The 5,318-nt window shown below is 38.7% G+C and overlaps 1 long non-coding RNA gene across 1 annotated transcript; it reads left to right on the top strand.

Annotated features, from left to right (window-relative positions):
• Nucleotides 1–296: 296 nt before the first annotated feature.
• Nucleotides 297–5,040, top strand: LOC125692502 (uncharacterized). Its single transcript, XR_007376735.1, has 2 exons — nucleotides 297–411; nucleotides 4,534–5,040. It is a non-coding gene; the product is annotated as an uncharacterized LOC125692502 (long non-coding RNA).
• The last annotated feature ends 278 nt before the right edge of the window (nucleotides 5,041–5,318 follow it).

Genomic DNA, 5,318 nt, shown 5'->3' with positions numbered 1-5,318 from the left:
TACAAAATAATCACTTCTGTTTATTTTTTGTTTGTTTTTAATCTATACAGTTAATATAGTCTATACAAGCATTTGCTTGAGTGAACCCATGAAGTCTCCTCCCTTACCTGCACAGTTCCAGAAGTTCTCTCCTAAACAACACGTCAGATGACAACAAGGTGAATGGGAACCCTTAGAGCGTGCCTTGAACTTGTTATTGAGCATCTGGTGAAGGGGCATGGCTAGCCCTGGGAGTACAGGTGCAAGCAGTTCACCAGTGCGAATGGAGCCTCATTTAAGGGCTGACAGCCAAATAGGAAGCATCTCTACTTAGCGATTGCTTCCTTTGGGAGTTTCTATCAAGTTATGGTCCTTGGAAAGAGGTAACCTATTCCCTCTTTATTACCAGACTGTAGCCAGAGCCTTTCTTAGGTGAGTTGAATGTTGGTCAAAGGCAAATATATCTGATCTCATCCAAAATCTGACAAGGTTTCATAGAATGGTTTGGGTTGGAAGGAACTCCAATAATCAAGTTCCAATCTCTCTGCCATAGGCAGGGTCACTAGCCTCTGGGTCTGGTATTATACCAGTGTTGGAAATAATCCAAGTAATTTTGTCAGGACGGTATCTCTGATAAAAGCAGAATTTATTCGCGATTGCAATGGCAGGCATCCCGCAAGCAGGAGCGCACCTATGGCAGCCTTTATACCCTGTTTTCTCCCCCTTGCCTTCCCCCCTCCCCTGTTTCCCCAATGGCTGGGTACTCCAGGTTCACAATCTTATCAGAAGGTTTACATTTGCTATTTACTTGTTAATTTATTTGTTATCTGGTGCCAGTCAGTAGTCATCCTGTTGTTTCCAAGATGTCTCGGTGCTCTCCTTGTCCTATTGATATGGTGATTTTCTTTAAAGTCATCATGGTTAAACAAAGAGTACTGCGGGATGATGTCAGGCCTTCCCAATGTCAGGCGCTTCCTCGAGCGTGCCATGGCTTGTTCTCTGGTTTGCTCTCGTGCAAGATATTCTTGCAGTGTGTATGACAAAATATACATATATACACCTATATACAGAGTGTGAGTTCCTGGGAAGGTTCATCTATACCATAAGTGATGTAAACTTATCAGAGATCTTCCCCAAGTTAAGTAGAAGGACTCCCAAAAAGAACTATGATAGTGCGGATAGCGGAGATCATAAAATAAAAATAATATTATACAATTCTAATGCAGAAACAACATTTGTTTCCCATACCAGGTTGCCCAGGGCCCCATCCAACCTGGTTTTGAACATCTCTAGGGATGTAGCATCCGCAGTTCCTCTTATGTGAATCAATTTGAATCATTGATTCCTTTTGCTAAACTGATAAAGTGATTGTTAAACCAGCCTCAATCACTGCCACCTATCTTTAAGCAAGGGGTGCTAGAAGCAGAGGTCCTTTAAAATAGGAAGATCGTGAACTGGCAATCCATTGCTACCTCAGGCTATGCACTGCAAGCATCATAGTGCAGTACACTCTGACTATCTTAATTTAGATATTTCATACATGAAAGTGTAATAATGATTATCAATATTATGTATTGGTAGATATCTGATGTGACAAAGGATTTTTGATGTAAAAAAGTGATGCTCTAACTTACTGAGACCACTACACAAGTGCAAAATAGCAATTGCAACATTTACTCTGCGTTCTCATTACTTCCAAACAACTATGTGGATTGAAGCCAGCTGAGGCTTATTGCTCTCTTCGAAATTCTTGTTTAATGTGTTCTGTGTAGGTATAAGCCATGTATTCCCTCCCCCCATGCAAATCTGGTTAATTCAGAGACATTCGTACTCAATAAACTCGGGGAGAAACATCACCATCTGATCTACTCAGCAGTTGATAGCTGATAATCTAAAACAAAGGCCACCCTCTGGTCCCTTTGTTTTGACATAGTCAGCTTCTTAGCAGCAGCTGTGTCCATTCACACCCTGCATTATTCTCTGAGCTTCATGGGCACATAGCCCTTGCCCATCTCCTGAGTCTTCTATGATTGTAGGGTTTCTTCAGTGAGACACATTACCCCCCCAGGGGTTTAGTCAGTCCATGCGTGCAAGCAGAAGTTGGAGTCGGAGCAAGCGCTGAAAAGGGTGACAATGGAAGTTATCATGGCCATAAATAACAATCTGTGCAAAAAGAGCATAAGCACATTCCAAAATACTTATACCTTGGCAGATACACTTGTGACACCTGTGTGCAATGTTCTCTGTGAAACACAGAATTGCCAGAAAGGGATCTTTGATGCAAGAAAATACAGCTTTTTTTCCACCTGAAAAAAGTACTAATTACTGAAGCAGTGTGATTCAGAGAAATAGATGAATATTTTATATTCCTCTCATTAGAACTTTAAACCTGAGCCAAGCTCCATTGTGTTCTGCAAAGGTTGGATCAGGTAGTCAGCAGATAGTTTAGCATCAGAGTTAGAATATGGTGTTATTATTGAGCAATTGTGATGGCACAGCTGTCCGTATATTACTGCGTTTTAAAAGTAATGCAGACTCTGAATCAAATAGCTAAATATATGTGTAAATATATGTATGTATATAAGTATGTATTTTCTTAGCTAAATGTTGTCAGGAGGAACCTGTAGTCTCCTACTCTTAGTCATTGAGGTTCATGAATGGCATGCTTGAGAATTTAGCTTGTGGTAATGAGTGAAAAACAAATAGAGAGGAAAAGCTCACACTAAATGAACCTGGCATTACAAAACATGAACTGTTTCGTCTCAATGATAGAGATTTCACATCAGGGTAACATGAATACTTAATTCCCCTTTTGTTTGAGAACATATACTGAATAGGAAATATAGGTGATTTGTTACCTTTATTTAAAACACCTTTTGTTGGCATGATTTAGCAACCGATCTGTGATCTAAGAAGAGAAAATGCCTCTGCTATTAATCTTTAATAAGCTATACAAAATAACACAGCTGTAATTCAACAGGCTACAGCCAATAATTCCACATCACCTTGGATTTCACATAGCAATAATTCATGAGAAAATATTGCCAATAAAAAAAGACAAACTATTTGGACTGTATATGAGGATGCTAATTTAAAAAAGGTTTGCCTGAAATTTGATTAATGCTGGCAGAGGAATTCACTTCCCATTGACAAAAGTATCATATATATTTGTCTGTATTGTAGTACTTCAAGTTTAATACAGTGAAATGAATCAGTTATGTGTAGCTGGGTTTTAAGATTGCTTTATGACATTATGCATGCAATGGCACCTTTGTAACCCATGTATTCCCAAACTTGATTCTATAATGGTTGTACAAAAACACCATTTGGATTTGGCACTGTGCCTTAAAGAAGCTGAGACATGAAGTAGCCAGAGGGAAAAAAGATCAATCCAAATCCTAAGTATTCTAAGTACCATAAAATAGTAAAATAAAATAGATAAATATACACTGAACCATACTCTCCCTAATGTAAACTATATTATAGAGTACAGGAATGTATTTTTAATTACCCACATTTTGTTAGCAGAGATCTGAATTGTGTTGGTGGAAAACTGAGAGAGAACTGTATATTTGATTATGATCACATATTTACTTCAGATATTTATTCACTTCATATTTATTTATAAACATATACATTTATATCATACATAGAAAAGAATTATTCATGCTAGGTAATATGGGAAGGCTGGAGGAAAACATGATTACTGTAGTGAAGAAGCGAGGAACTACTGTATTTATTATCATTACTATTATTTTTCTTTCCTCTTCTGTCTTAATAAATTGTCTTTATCTCAATTCACAATATTTGCCTTTTCTTTTTTTTTTCATCCAGTTCTCTTCCTCACCCCACTCAGGGAGCAGTCAGCAAACAGCTGTGTGATGCTGAGCTGCCACTGGGTTAAACCATAACCATCAATTTTATACTTCCTCAGTTGCAAACCAGACTTCGATGTCTGTAATCAGATCAGAGCTCATTATTGTAACTGAAGTTTTTAAGCCACTTTAAATGACCTCCCCTGACTTGAGCAGCAAAATGAACCACTATTGCTTTTTTAATCGTGTTAGCACAGAGAGGCAAATCTGTGGCCATTCTGTTTCTTTGGAAGAAAGCTGCTAAGTTTTTCTCTTCAAAGTCATAAAATCAAGAGTGAGTGTGATATTAAAACCTGATTGATTTTCATCCTGAAGTTTGTGCAGAGGAGCAGAGATTGTAATAACAGACCTGAGGGAACCTCAAAGCAATGAGTGATTTCATAGATATATAATAAACAACTGGAAGTATTTTTGTACTGTTAATCTCCAGAAGTTTTGAATTTCCTCATCCTTAATGATGCACTGAGACACTACTGTTTTCTTACAGTTCCCATATGTTATGATTTAAAAAACAGTGTATTTCTAAGGTAGAATCTCTCACTTGAATGACTCAATTCAGTAACACTCAAAAGAATAAACCTTTTCTGGGCTTTATATGCCAGTTGGCATAGATTGGGCCTCGCTGATGCTAGCCTTAGTGTAACACAATTAACTACTACTTTATCCCATAACATTATAGGAATACAGGAATACCTGGAGTGTTAACAACCTGCTGACTGTTGAGAAGGCTGAAGACTTGTCAGGAAGCTACTAGAAGAGCAGGCTGCAAGCTCCAAAGACAAGAGCCATCTGTTAGCCAATACAGAAATTTGTACAAGTCTGTCAAGAATAGGTTTTTCTCAACCCATTCCTGTAACCGAGAGTGTTCTTATTAATGTGAGAAGTTAGCTGTGTGCAGGGAAGCCCAAGAGAGACTTCAGGAACTGAAAAGGAGAGAAATGTGGAATGAGATACCCCAGAGGAACCCACAGCCATGGCCCTGGACTATGCAATGCATTGCTGGAAGAGCTGCCTAAACGCACCAATCTTGTTGCCTATGGGGACTGGGAGGTCACATGAAGAACTGCTGTAATAACCTACCTGACTTCTGGACTTCATCACCTTTCCTGTGGAACAGGGAAGTCTTTTAATTAAAAAAAAATAATAATTGCACAGACCAGTGATTAAAGTATTTTTGTATCCTTGACCATTTTGTCTCCACATTGTCAACTTGTTTTTAAACTACAACACTTAGAATCATAGAATCACCAACGTTGGAAAAGACCTACAAGATCATCTAGTCCAACTGTCCACCTATCACCAATAGTTCTCACTAAATCATGTTCTTCAGAGACCTCCAGGGTTGGTGATTCCAACACCTCCCTGGGCAGCCCATTCCAGCACCTGATCACTCTTTCAGAAAAGTAGTATTTCCTAACATCCAGCCTGAATCTCCCCTGGTGCAACTTGAGGCCATTCCATCTA

This window comes from Lagopus muta, chromosome 1, assembly GCF_023343835.1.
Source record: "Lagopus muta isolate bLagMut1 chromosome 1, bLagMut1 primary, whole genome shotgun sequence".
Lineage (NCBI taxonomy): Eukaryota > Metazoa > Chordata > Aves > Galliformes > Phasianidae > Lagopus > Lagopus muta.
The sequence above is the reverse complement of the archived record's forward strand: the minus strand, read 5'-3'. Positions and strand labels throughout refer to the sequence as shown.